We start from the raw sequence: 15,593 nt of genomic DNA, 5'->3' as shown, positions 1-15,593 counted from the left end.
TGCCCAACAGAGCGTGTACTTCGACCTATAAGTATTTTAAATATGAGCACCTTATAATGTACTTGTTACAGAAAATCAATTCAATACATTAATAAAACACGGATAAAGAATAAACAGCTGTAACAATTTTGTCTTCAATAGTTGAATGACTAATCTACACGCAAAGATACAGTTCGGTGCATTAGGATAAGTGCAGTAGTTTAAGTATCTTTTGAACACAAATGTTATATTTGACATTTTGAAAAGTCAAGGAAGCCACTGACGAGACAAATTCATTGATGTTCAGTAAAAGTAAAGTTTCGTTGTCATACTACAATGATTCGAGCATTCCTTATAGCTATCAGTTTGGAGGTCACCACTTCGAAGGTGTTGTTGGGAATTTCAGCGTTGTTTCAGCGATTTCTTAAATAGCATTCGATTAAAGTATAGTGTACTCAGTAAAAGTTATATCTGTACTTAACTTGGACACTTTAATAATAAAATATTTCTTTAGTACCTTAAGTTTGGATTGAATTAAAAGTTTGTCTGGTTACACTAATTGGAGTTTTTCATCATCACATATAATTTGCGCAAAGTCAAACAATACTCAATAGATGATTTACGTATTGATAAGTAGACAAAGCGATTAAGATATTTGTCAAACATGTAAAAATGTAGCAGTTTCAATGAGCTACAAGTAAGTAACACACAATGTGAGTTGAACAAGTTATTCCAAACCTATTTAAAGGTATAAACTATTACCCATTTGTGCATAGAATAGTTAATAAAAAAATTGGGACTTGGTATAACTGTGTTCAATCCATAAATTGTTCATCTCACCTTCCTAAGTCTATTGGCCAAGAACGAAAAAGTATCGTACATGTGTAGACAAAACTGCTATGGATATCATTGACTATGCAACATATTTTGTCTATTATTTTTTACATATTCGATTTAATTAATTACAGAACATTAAAATATAAAAACGGAAACCCTAATCATTACAAAATATTCAACTTTTATTTAATTCATTTCATTCCACCTTATGGCAGTATAAATGTAAAAATGTTTTCGAATACCGGTACTATGTAAAGATTTTTATTTTATAACTGTTATCAAAATTATATAACCACTTATAAGACTTATATGATACTTATATGATATCAATGTACATGACTATAGTGTATATGTAGAATTTTGAAAGCCTTTCAGCAGAGCCTTGAGAGATTTCAAAATCATGACATAAATGTTCCTAAGTAAGGTAAGTAAAAAAATATAAAAAAATAACTCCCAACACCGTTACGGCTATTGGATGTACAGTTTGGTAATACATTAATGACAGACAGAAGCATATTCAATTTTATCTGGTGGTTATTATGCTGGCAAAGACTGTGCCCGCATCAAAACTCCATAAGGGCTATATTTCTTTTTGTATTACAAATGGATGCCAATATTCGTTCACTGTACATAATATTATACTACTACAAACACATTTCGAAGCAAAGTTTAATCACAAGAAAACACCCGACGCCCAATAGATCCCCTACACATTGAGCAGCGAATCACAAAACGTGCTCACGAGGAAGTAATCAGCAGCCAATCCTGAGTTGAAAGTGCAGATATCAATATTGGGATGAGTCTGGTGATCCTTGACCCAGTGGGGCGGGGGCCGGCGCTGCTGGAGTGCTGGAGCAAGAGCTGGAGTCAGTTACAGTGTGCCCGTCGTAGTGTCTAGTGCTGTGGAGTGGGGCTGGTGAGTCTGCCATGCTCTCTTGGTCTCTTGGTGGAGGGGTCACTAGTTTAATATTAGTTTATACTTATTCGATAATGTTTTAACTTATTCTGTATTTTATTTATGTCCATAACACTATTTTTGTTGACTTCTCCGTCATCGTCTTCGTTTTTCGTGGGGATTGGTTGGACTTAAGATCCCTCTTGTTTTATTTTTGGTTTTGTTTATTTCATTTTGTGTTTATCCACGATTGCCTTTCTTAACGGATTTTTGTAAGGGGTTTCCAATGGTATTTCTTAACGGCGACCTTTTGTTAAATACTGATTATTGATAGCCCCAATACAAAGAGCATCTAGGTGTAGAATCAATCCCACTTTAATAAAACCAGCGAATTTACAACCACTGCTTTATAATTCACATTTTTACCACTATTCTACCTAAATAGTTTTGAATGGTATTTTGCGTTAAATGTGTTTGTACGATTTACAAGTCAGTTAAACATTAAAACCACTCTATAATGTTTAAATCTATTTCATTTTTAACTAAACAAATACGTAAAATAGAGTACATCTAAGTAAAATAGACAAAAGAAAACTTATGCACACAAACTTGTGTACAAGTTAATAATGAATTAAGTAAGAGAGATTATGTCTTCATTATTTTTGTGTGAGCTTTAATGCTGCTGGTCAAGAAAGCACAATAAGATTATACGTTCGTTAAAGTCTCTGCAAATCTACGTTTAATTTCTCTGGTTTATTTTAGACCGGTTCATTTGGTACAAAAATTAACCCAACCGGTTGATGCTTAGACCAAGTTACGAAATAGTGAATCAAATTAATAAATTTAAATGCAATCAACTACAATTTCGTATAATAAAGTGATAAAGGTATAAAACTAGAGTATTAGAAAAAATTGGCGTACAGTCTGGCTATTTTATAATAGATAAAATTACTTTCAAATATTGTATACGAAAAAATCAATACAATTAGTACTTATCTTGGTTTAAATATTACAAATTAATTCAAACTTATGAACTGTGAAAACGTTATGACGGAAATAAATGTTACTAAACAATGGTACAATACAAAAAATGTTTTCGAGTGTTTGGTCAATTAAAAAAAAACATTACTTTATTGAACTAATATACAAATTTGTCACAGTTTCAACTATAACTAAAGTGAAATAATAATAACAAATAGTGCAAAATATTGTAGGCCTATTAAATAGTGATTTTTTTGCAGCCTACAGTAGAAAGAGTAATTATCAATTGAGAAGTGTATATTCCTAGTCAATGATATCACCTTCCATCGCATACCTGCCTCTTCCATAATCAATATCACTACAATACAATAACTCATACTATACACAATTTCCACTAGGTCTGAATAGAAACTCCCTAAAATAAAACGAAAACAATCAATAACATTCACAGTACACATCATTATAACGTTGGTGTCCTGACATCATTAAACGAATCGTCCACACACATCCTTTATGTCAATTTTACTTAATCAATTGCTAAATAAATAAGTGTAAACAAAGAAAAGTTAAGACAACAACATATTAGTTTGTTTTGTAAACAGCTGATTCAAAAATAAAATAATATTCAACTAAACAAAAGAACTAGTCACATGTTGAAGGAATTTAAAAAGTAAAAACGCTAGTAAAGCTAGTGACGTAATTAATTGTCTATGTTTATTATCCATTCCGTTATCAGTTCTAATATCCTTGATAATTAAACCACCCTCATTAAATCAATGTACATCGTAATTCCCCATATTCATTTATTTAAACTATAAAATATTCAGCGCCTCCAAACGTAACCACAACTAAACACACGCCAAACAACTTTTTAGATTTCATAAAAGGATGGTTAGTCTAATTGCAGTATCCTAGGTCAATGATGACGTTGTGTTCAATCTATGTCATTCATCTGTATATCTTTGGATAAAACCCGCCTGAGGTTGTGGTGTTAATTTTAAATCGTATTCCTGAGGATTCTTGATCTCCATCTTTATGACATCAATATTTCCGGGCCTAATCCAAACAAAGTTCAAGCATTTAAAAACATTGATTGTAAACAAAACGCTGCCAAGATGATTTAAAACATGTAAAAATTGTGATTTTCCTACCCTTTCCAAAAAAGTTGAGCAGTAAAATAATTTGCATATCTTTTTTTTTTACTCGTGTACAGAGCCTCGACTTGTACACATCGATGGTGTTATTATCTCGGTGGTCTACTAATCTTACTCATTTTCTATTATCAATGACAAAATCAGAGTAAATAACCTCATAGTTCTATAGGGCATTTTTATAATTAACCAGCTGTTAGTTAAAACAAATTATATTGCACTAAAACAAACTGAAGATTACAAAGATTTATTTAAAAAATCCTTTGAACATCCTAGTATTTTACCTTTGTATATTTAAATAATCTTTCATACTCTTATCGAAGGATTGAACGTATCAATGAATAGCATTACACGTAGTATAAATAAGTCAACCCTTAAGGCGGTTTCACACTGGCGTCCGCGGACGATAATTTCGTCCGCGGACGGATGAAATGATTCGGATGGATACTACGCGCCCCCTTCACATTGCGAGCTACGTTTCAAACGTCCACTCATTCGCGCATGCGCATATGGAGTTGGCCATTCCTACTACAATCATAGATTAAACATACTTCCTCTTACAACTCAGTGAAGGTGTGCAAAATGTCTGAGCCTTCTGTCCCATGGTGTCAACCCGGATTTTCTGTTCTGTGGCTTGATTCAAGTAGTGATGATAGTGACGACGAGGTTGTATGCCCTACTTTTTGTACTCATTATCAAAAAGGAGAAAGTGGCACTCATCCAATTAACAGTAAGCGGCAGCGATTTGGTGAATCATTGTAATAATGCAAATAATCAAAGTAATACAAATCTAATAATGATTTACTGTACAGTAATTCGTATAATATACATGGTTATTGGTTAGGATACTTTATTCTCTTTGTAATCTCTGTGGAGTGTAGTCGCAATTTCCAACCAAATTTTATCTTTCTCTTGTTGATCTCTATAAATTTCTATAGTTGTATCCCAGATAACTGGGTAGGCACGGACAGCCTCAATTAATTCAGCCATAACAAACAACAAGGGAGGACACAAAACAACAACTAGATGAACACTATGACTGTAAACCCAAACTACTAAACACTGTGATGCGAGTGACACATGCCTCGCTGAGAGCTACTGCTCTGTCTGCGCATGCGCGAGGGCGTGATCGTCCGCGGACGTTTTAGAAAAATCGCTCCCAGAGCGATTCCACCAAATCGTCCACGGACGAATTTCTGCATCCGCGGATGGACGCTACGTTTCAATGGGCGGTGTGAACGGTCCCATCTGATAACATGGGCAGCGATTTATTTTCGCATCCGTCCGCGGACGAAGAAATCGTCCGCGGATGCCAGTGTGAAACCGCCTTTAGTATGTCTTTTAATTTGTTTCAAATGCTGAATTTGTGTTACAAACACTGAATGTTTACAGCAGTTATGTTAAGCAAATTATATTATACCAAAAGCTAGTTTAGAGTCTTAGCGTCGGCTGCTAGACTTTAAAAAAATTAAAAGTTAATTTCTAAATAACTGGGACCCTAAACTAAAATTATGGCTTCGACATTCCCTAGTTCTCATAATTATCTTTCTTTCAACACAAAAATCATTAAAATCCGTCGAGTAGTTGATTCAGAATCGTGAAATAAAAAACCCCCTGTTACGTTTTAATATTATAGATGACTTTTTTAAACTCTTACAAATGCTAAAATTACCTCTGTATATTCATTATTAAGCTATTTGGGCTCAACGTCTAAAATACGAATCACTTGCTCATTAAGATATGATTTGTATACTTTAGAAATTATGGAAACAGGTGTTACTTTGCACTGTAATTGATTATTTATTTTTTAAATTTACATACAGTATTATGTAAAAAGTATAAAGCTAATTACCTTATAAAGTACCTTATAAGTATACCTTATTAAGTAATATACCTAATTAGTGCTTATGGCATTTATAGTACTTATAGCTCTTGTTGTACTTATAGTAGTAATACAGGGTGATTATAAATTATTGTTACACGTTTGAAACTCCATAAATGAAAAACCATACAGCCTATCATCACGGGGTGAGAATCAATTGAAAGAGGAGATTCTTAAGCTTTGTTTGGCACAACTTTAGTTAACATAGCTGCAAAATTAGCCTCTACAGACATTTTTGGATTGTAACTACAATTTTGAATTAATTTGTCAATTTAAAATCTATAAATTAATCTTGTGGTGGGAAAAGTATATACACAATAGAAGAGGATTTAATACAAAAATGAACAAAATTATGGCCAAAAACTATAAAGGCTCTATGTGCCGCCAGCGGTATTACTTAAACCTTTTGATAATAATTCAACATAGTATATATAGTTTTGGGATTCAGAAATGGTAAAAGCGTCTTTTATAAATTTAAAATCGTAGTTAAAATCTAACACTCGCGCCGCAGCAAACCTGCAGACTAAGCGAATTTCAACTTGTATGATTAAATTTGTATTTAAACATATTCATAGATAAGACATATTTATTCCCAATTTAAATAACATTATATTCAACAAGTGCTTAGGTTTGCTGCTATGGGGGAGGTAAAAAGTGTTTTTGACCAAACTGAATAGCATAGGAGGAAATAAATTAACTTGCCAAATTTTATCAACATATATCCATGAACAAGTAATCTACAACAGTTTTATTTTTGTCTATAAAAATAACATGGAGATTTTTAACTTACACTTTTTTAATTTTCTCTGTAACCTTTAGGCATACAAAAGAGCTTCAATATACTAAATTATTTATTTTTTAAGCTCTACGAAACGGTTTCGAAAGAAGTCCGGAAGAACCCCATTTTTACCCCCCATAAACCCCCGTTCCCATGGTCCGATCATGGTGGTTCGCGAACTCGTTCGAATGAATGTAGGTTTACACGTTTATATCAAATTTCAACAATATCGGATCATTTTTGCTCGAGTGATAATGCTAATGGACACATATATAAATATATGAATTTGAACAAATGGCGTTTTTGGCCTCTGGGGTTCTCAAAACGAAAAAGTAAATCGGTCCCGGGACCAGGTCTTACAGTGAGACCTACGGTAATAGCTTATTCCCTATATGGGAAATTCGCTAAAAATGCCCAGATATACGTTAATTTTGCAGCTATGTTTACTAAAACGGCTTCAAACAAATTTTAGAATCTCCTCTTTCAATTGATTCTCACCCCGAGATGATGGGTTTCAAAACTGTAACAATAATTAATTAACAATCACCCTGTATATGCGGTGCTGGAGATGTAAGACATTTACCAAGCTGTGTATCTAAATACAGTATTTTAGGCAACATATGGGTATTAAATTACTCTTTCGTGAAATTTTAGTTAATTTCAAACTGTTAAAACCCCCCTTTGACTTTATAGGAAAAAATCCTTTTTAGCTCTAAGCTATATTTTTGGTTTCGTCATAAAGGTCGTCTTACATCTTTGTCACAAATATAACCGAGCGATTTGTACTAACCACTCATACAACCTATGTTAATCGAAGATCGGTTCGTAGCAACATTGCCTTTGCAATATAACACATAGGTAGTTTTATTGCTGTAATTTTACAGTATTTTAAGCTCAATCAAATGAAACTTAAGAGCTAGATTTTGCTATGAAAAGTAACTCCCGTATCATTTATCGTTATCATAACTTAAATACAGCGTGCACACCATGCGTATTATAAACTGTATATGAAAACAAGATAAGAGTAGAACGTAGTGAGTTGATCGATGTTGCTGAACCAAAATCAAAAAGTATTGTTACTAGTGGCTGGTAAGAAGAAGGAGAGAGAGTTGAACGAAATTCGGAATCATGAATTTAAAAAAAATGGATCGAAAGCATAAATAAAATGATGTAATCAAAGAATCAAATTACGATTGACAAGTGGTAATCAGCCAATGACAAACTACAGATTAAGTAAGCGAGTTGCAGTTTGTGATGAGATCAATTAACTAACATACAGGAAACGATGCGGTGAAATCCCTTGTTGCCTTTTAGGACAACACAAGACTACAGACTACAGACAACCTTGTGCAGTGGCAAAACTACACTAATTAGTGGGGGAAAGCATAAGTGGTCTGTCCGCTTCATTCCATTCCGGTTTGTTTTGCCTAGGAATCATGCGTTCTTAAATATTTGCAATCATGTAGCTGGGTTTCTGAGAAAATATATCGCTTGCCTAGTAATCAGAAAACTGATGTTTCAATCCTCGTCAAAAATGAAATTTGAATATCATTGAAAAAATGAATCCTGCTGAAATTTTATTACACACATTTAGATTTTAACTCACACAATGTACCCCAATACTTAAAATAATTATGAAGTGTTTTGCAACTTACATCGGGAATTGGTAAGAATTGATTTTAAAAGGGCTCATTGCCTAGGTGTAGTCTTCTAGTGTGGAAAATTAACTTACAAGGGTATTTAAATGGACTTAATTATTGTGTATATTGATTTGTTATTGTAGTAAATATTTTCCCGTTCTTAAAATAGGTAACATCCGTAGTTAACGAGTTAAACTGAAGAAAACATTCAAAATATTCAATACGATTTATTGCAGTATGATCTGATCAAAGAATTGTATGTCTACAAAATAATATTGAGGGCTCGGTGTTTAATTTTTCTTTGTAGTCGTATTTACAAAGAAAGAGATTTTACGTATTTGACGAAAGGCTACAAAATATTTATCATATTGTTAATAATATTTGTATAGTCTCTCAAGCTATCCTAGGGAAGCTTTTGACCATTACCCTTAAATAAATGTGGAAAGTGAGGCAAATGTTAAAGTTGTAGCCACTTTTGGACAAAAGTGATTAAGTGAAGCCACTGACAAAGTATGCTGGTGAAAATTAATGTTTTCAACCAAATATGCTAAAATGTAAACAAACCTATATTAACGTAAGCGTATTTTTCATTCATAAATTATCACAGTTACTAAAGCTAAGGGTGAGAAATACTACTTTTGACTGAGATACACTGGGAATGACTCATTAAATTACGTTCTTTCAGTAAAAAAAGTTGGCTTTAGCTGGTCTATAGACGGGACGTCTACTCCATTATCTACAATACAATGCTATTGTGTAACAGAAAATGTACCTAAAAATAATCCTTCTACCTAACAATATGTGTTTATTCCCCCGCTGTTTCCGACTGGCTGCAACCCCGTGTGTTGCGCACGCCCGTGGGACTGTCTCGCGTGCGTCGCGACGTGAGAGAGTGTTGCTCCGCGCCGCCTTGACCGCGCAGCGCAGATCTGCGCAGATATAATCAAGTATTGTCCACCTCGTGTAAACAATGATGGTTAATTGTCGACCCGCTTGTCGAATATGAACCCTCAAGGACCACCTGTGTACATCATTGTTGCCAATTGTATGGAAACAATTTGTGGTTTCTAGAGGCAATTAGGTGTAAGCGGTCTAATGGTGTGAGCTGCTTTTTCTGAGTCTTAAATTTGTGGGAATATCTTTTGGTTTTAATTTGACTTTTAGCTCTTAGCTTGGACTATACAGACATAGAAACATATACCTTTTTAAGTATCGTAGTAGCCAATTTTAGAATGAAAATTAATGTAATTTAATTTAGCCTCCATCAGAATGTGATGTTGTAAATGGCGAAAATCTGTTAGCCACAAATTTTTAACCAACGAATTGAACATAATATAATTTTTTTGCCATATAACACCTTTAAAATATCGGTTCGGTAACGAAAACAGAAGATAGTATTTTTTTAAACTAGCACACTCTCTGATAATCTCATTTCACTATTTTCTAATTAAATAAAGCATTGGTTACAGCTGATTTACACACTAGGTGTAAATGATTCTAGTTTTGGTAAGAAAACGTTTTGGATGCTCAATGAAAGAATTTCTCCTAATGAGATTTCTCCAAAATTCGTTTCAGTTATTGATAGGAAAATTTTAATATTCGTCGGCAGAAATATTTGAAATAATAACCCTAAAGTTTATTTGTAAAACGATTTTCAATTTAGATTCACATTTTTGAAAATTATTTGGTTGGTGGTATCAAAATTGTGGACATATATTTATGAGTTATTTAACTTTTCATACAGCAGATCTATGGAACATAATAATTATTTCCTTTTGCGTTCTCTTCCCGTTTCGAAGCACGGGTCTAACGGGTAGTACATATGATAACGCAAAATAACCAGTGTATATGAAAATTATTTGTGTAAAGTCAACCGATGTTCTGAACACCAAGAAGACTTTCGTATTAACGGAAGAAAGCTCTGTTTGCGGAAGCAGCAAGTCATTATCTGCTGTTAGGTTATTACCACTGCTATAATTGTTGTTTCGTGTTCCATCTTGACAAACATTACAGAAAAGGTGTCTGACTAACTGAGCAAATAACATTACCGGTACCTATAATCTATGCTCTAATAGTATCATTATTGTAAGGTTCATGAAATATATAATTTTCTCTTATCGTCTTTTTTATCTTTAGTAGCTTCAAATGCATAGTATAAGGCTTGATGTTTTAGTTAATCATGTATTAGACTTTTCCTGTTGAATTGTTTCCACTTTCTTTTAGCTGGAAATTTTGCATTTTTCCTACAGGGCATTAAAACATAATTTTAACCTACAGTTTTCTGCAGTTAGGTTTTTAGTTTCTAAATGGTTAGTTTAGTTACATATTGGACATATGACAGCAGTTACTAACCATTTCCAATATATATATATTGCCACATATTCTGTATCAAGTTATCCTGAAACTATCTCAGATTGAACTGGGAGCTGTAATTAGGTTACATTACGTTACTTCAGGTAAGGTTAAGGTAAGTAAGTTATTTGTAAATTTACTGTAGGCAATGAAGCAAATAAAAAAGATAAACGCCTTTTTCTAAAAAAATCATAACTTTTCACTCAGCAAAATGTTCACAAAAAGCTAGTAAAATATGATGGGTATTTATATTTTGTTTTGAAATCATTATTATTTCCGTTTTGTAATGTTCTCTGATTTGTCTAAAATTTAATCAGTTTGGTATATAAAATTATCAGTAGTTGCCCATGTAAGAGGTAAAAACCCACAAAACAATTATAAAAACTTTCTTCGCGAGTTCCACATCCTATTGCAACCAACAAATTGCAATTGATGAAAGAAAAGATCGGTAGTATATAATTTTACTCAAGCATTTTTTTATCTCTCACTTTGTACACCAGATTCAATATAGTCCTTTCCCCCTTCCATCGTAGATGTATCTATGAAGACATCCCGTTAACTTTTCGCAACCGTTATCGTTAATCAGCTGCAGATACAATCAGTATCAGTGTTGCCACCCTAACTACTTGACGTTAACAACTAAAGAACCCTCACAGTTGCCTAACCTGCCAGCCTGAGACAGAATGTCATGGCCGTACTCTTACGCATCCCTTGTCATAAAAAATAACTGCAGCAATTATGCGAGGTTTTAATTAGGGAGACAACCTTTCAGCGTTCAGTGATTTTGAAGTTATTTATAGCGGGATTGAAGAGACTGCAGTTTTCTAATTGAAGGTCGATGCAGATTACAGTTTACGGGTGCAAAGTACACAGCTTACATTTAAAATGCAGTTAAAATGAGTTGCGTGATCTTTGTTAGTGTTTCAGGTTCAAGGGGATTTGGACGAATCAGTGGTTTACAATGTTTCACAAATATCTATTTTCATTTAACAGGGTACACGTTTATGTGAGTACAGGAAATCTCGTTTCATTGAATTCAACACTGCACACAATATATCATGCCCAAATGAAGTTTAGCTCATTACCAAATAAGAAAATTTAAGGTATTGTAAAATACATTCTTGTAATGATTCCGATTAAAGACAATATAAATACTACTTACCCCATATCCACCAAACAAATAAAAATATTTTCAAATTTTATAAAACAGAATATACAGGAATTTCAAAATACTGCTAACAACTTTGCCTTGAAACTTAATATTGTAATATTACTTGGATAAATTGTTATTTTGTAAAAGATAATCCTTAGTCAATTAAACTGTTTGGGCTATTATCAAAAATAGAAAATATATTAAGGCGTTGATGCAATTTGAGTACTGTTGCAGAATTGCCTAGTTTCTTTTTGCAGGCACGACGAGTCCTAAACTCATGCGTTATGTAGATAAATGGCTAGTTGAATATATGTTTTTATTTTCATTACTTTTTCATTCTTTGATATGAATTTTAACAGTGGGCTAAGTTTTTTTTTAAAATTAACAACAAATACATGTCAATTTTATTCTATATTCGTGAAATTAACTTTTATTTACTCAATCAAATATTCATGGATAGGCCTACTCGTTCCACTTATCTCATGGGTTTCGAAGTTTTTTTAGATTTATCACGGAATATTAATATGTATACAAAAATTATAGAAAATAAGAATAATGTACTATTATGCATTTTAATTTTAGACTAATAGCTTACAGAGTGATTTTCTTACCTCGATCAAGCTATAGTTTTCAATACATTTGTATATTTAAAATTAAGTTTAATATACTGTTTGTAGATTGCTTACAATCTGGCTATGGTTGAAATTAAAGTAAAGTTAATCAGCCTTTTAATTGGGGTTCACAATTAAAACAGTTATAAAGCAAGTAAGTCAGCACACTTGACCTCTGAAAGTGCCCTCTAAATAAAGCAAATGCTTAAGGGGCGAAGTTTTAAAGGAAATTACAATTTTCATAACCATTCGTCTATGCGCTGGATCGTGATTTTTAAATGACACGCCAATTGTAAAAATCGGTTGAGTAGGACGAGCGAAAAGTGGACGGAACAGATAAACCTCATCTACAGACAGTTTAGGCTTTAGAAACTATATAACATAAAAATTATGTAAAATAATAAATATTGCTGTAATGCACGAATACTTCTGTTAGAAATGTATAAAAGCTACATCCCCTGATTGCGTATACAAGACTTCCGACTTAACAAGATTCAAAACCAACTATGAACACAACAAAGACTCATTGTTAACACATCCTGCCTAACTCCACGCATTGCACAACAGCCAAGTTACGATAATTAATATGAAAACTCATAGGTAAAATTAATCCCAGCAGTATGGGAGGACTTGGCCAACAATACAACACTATACGAGGCCACTCTCACCTCGCAGCTCTGCTGACATTGGATAATTATTGTTTGTAACTATATAGTTTGTCCTTATGCAGCTAAATAAACAAATAAAAATATGTGTTAAAATTAATAATCATTAATGATGAGCTAAATGGTTTAAGTTACCTGGCTTCGCCAAGTGATCCTTCTTCAGTATTACACTACTATAGTTTCGGACTTGAAAATAAGTCCATCTTCAGGTTAACAAAAACGTCAATAGGTTATCTAACAAATTTGGTTAGATTCGTCGATACACTTAAAACACATACACGAACACGAAAAACACTATACAGTATTGGTTTTTTGTGTTTTTCGTGTTCGTGTATGTGTTTTAAGTGTATCGACGAATCTAACCAAATTGGTTAGATGACCTATTGACGTTTTTGTCAACCTGAAGATGGACTTATTTTCAAGTCAGAAACTATAGTAGTGTAATATTGAAGAAGGACCACTTGACGAAGCCAGGTAACTTAAACCATTTACCTTAAATTTAGTGATCCAGAAGCTACCTCACCATGAAATTAATGATGAGTGTGCAATTTAATATTTAATTTGTTTTGACACTTCACAAGGATTGTATGAATCTATTTTGGATTTTTTACTTTCCATCAAGTAACCTAGGTTAATTAGTTCCAATCGTACTTGATGAAAACGTTTTGTTACGAAATATTTTGTATTCACAGTTACTCATTTACAAAACAGAAACCTGTGAACCATTTATAGATATCATAATTTACAGATAAATATCAAACATAATCCTCTATACATTATTTATCGTCCTGAACGAGCATTTTATATTTTTTATGTCTTTGTCCGGTACATGTGCAAAGGTTTTTATTATTTAATTAATGTCTTGTTATTTAACAATTTTTAATATATTACTCTTACTTCGATGAAATAACTAAAGCGTAAAGCCCTAGGTTGTCACAATAAGCGTCAATCATGTTATGTTGGCAATAAATCATACATAAGTTATTTAAGTCATTATGTTAACATTATCGTAATTACCCGTAAACTGAAACGAAATCCACATAAAAAGGCGTTTGGTATAACATGTTTAATGTATTATTTCACTTCAGTATCAAAGGCCGATTCCATAACTTTATTCAGTTAGGTTGAATAAGATTAAATCCCAAACCAACTCACAACTTTGTTTAAATATGACAGCATCTTCACCTGAAAACACGCTCCATTATAACACGAAGATCGTAAATCTCACACCTAGAACCATCATTCACTGTCATAACAACAACACAGGAACGAGGAAGATGAGCTGAAATTCTTCCAGGATGAAAGTGGTACTGGCTAGCAATAAAGCACGCTATAAAACTAGGAACAGACCAGTCAGCTGATATAAGTCACGTGATTGCATATTCGTATTAATCAGCTGTTCCTGCGGGTTGGCGCGAACCACCTGCCATTCCCTCTGTCTCCCTCCCATGTATCATCACTGCGGCTGCGGTGACCTGGTTATGGGTCGGACTGAAGCACCTTGCGTCATTGTACTAATATCTTCCGGAGATACAAAAACTGGGGTTTCCTGCGATTAGAGATTTGTACATAGTGATTTCTTAAGTTTGTAGCATTTGAATAAAAAGTGTTAAACGAGATGGGTCGTGGAGAGTTGCGGTTAAATTTGTGTAACTTGAGTTTCGTAATGAGCTTTGTAAAGAGTACAGTGATGTTATAGGCTTGTTTCAGTATAGGGAATGAGGTAGGTTGATTATTGTGCCAAGACTAATGACCAGCATCCAGTAGTATGGGTTAAAGTCATATGAACTACATATTGTTAACCCCTGATGTTTTTTTTTTACGAAAATACACCCCTAACGAGAACATGAAGTAAAGATACATAGTCCCAATAAACTACAATAGTTTATCATATGTGTTTATAATCTATTAAATAGTATTTCAGTGTATCCTACCTCATCAATAACTGTAGGCCTTGTCATATATAATTCATAATAATGACTAACGACCATGGTGCATTAGACATTATTAATTAGATAAATTAATTAGTTCGCCACAGTGAAATATAATCGAACTAAATGAATCTAGGTTCACTTTTGTGACACTGGTTTAACGTACCTGTAAAACTTGTTTCCAAGAATTATAATTAGACTGATATTCATAATAATGATATAAAACAATTCTAACAAATAAACAAGCTTTTACACTAACCTTTGAGTCATCAACTAAAACATCTTTTATCCTCATCACGAATACCTTTATTTTCAAAACTCAAAAACGTTATATAGCAAAAAATAAGTAGCCTAATAAAAATTATGTAGGCCTACAAGTTTTCATTTGGGCATTATTTGGATTTACACTCGTAAGTAACTCTAATGCATCGCTGTTTGACAACTTTTATCTCATGGCTTCCTTACATCAACAAATTTTAATTTACCTCCAAACACGCCTCCCCCCAAATCGTGACGAAGTCCCAATTATTGCCCATATCTAATGAACAAGCCCGGCAGCTGTAAAGGTCTTCTCGCCTGTCGTGACCCTGTATAATTACCTGTTAGTACATAGGCAAAGCAGCAACAGTTAGGCCAGATGGAGCAACAACACTTCCTCGTGCTAGCTAACTATGATAAGCGAAATAACTTTGCAACAAACTGCATTATGGTGAGCTGTTTTGTAAAGCGTTGCAATAA

The 15,593-nt window shown here is 33.3% G+C and overlaps 1 protein-coding gene across 1 annotated transcript in view; it reads left to right on the top strand.

Moving 5' to 3' along the window:
• Positions 1 to 1,704: 1,704 nt before the first annotated feature.
• Positions 1,705 to 15,593, top strand: part of LOC128991612 (uncharacterized) — a 104,490-nt gene continuing 90,601 nt past the window's right edge. The window contains exon 1 of the mRNA XM_054414646.1: positions 1,705 to 1,732. The gene's annotated coding sequence lies outside the window, so the exon portion shown is untranslated. The remainder of the gene's footprint in view (positions 1,733 to 15,593) is intronic.

The sequence above is a fragment of the Macrosteles quadrilineatus genome, unplaced genomic scaffold (genome assembly GCF_028750875.1).
Source record: "Macrosteles quadrilineatus isolate MER2022 unplaced genomic scaffold, UCM_ALF_1.0 Scaffold_4__1_contigs__length_99947679, whole genome shotgun sequence".
NCBI classification, from domain to species: Eukaryota; Metazoa; Arthropoda; class Insecta; order Hemiptera; family Cicadellidae; genus Macrosteles; species Macrosteles quadrilineatus.
Note: the sequence above shows the minus strand (reverse complement) of the source record. Positions and strands in the feature narration are given on the sequence as shown.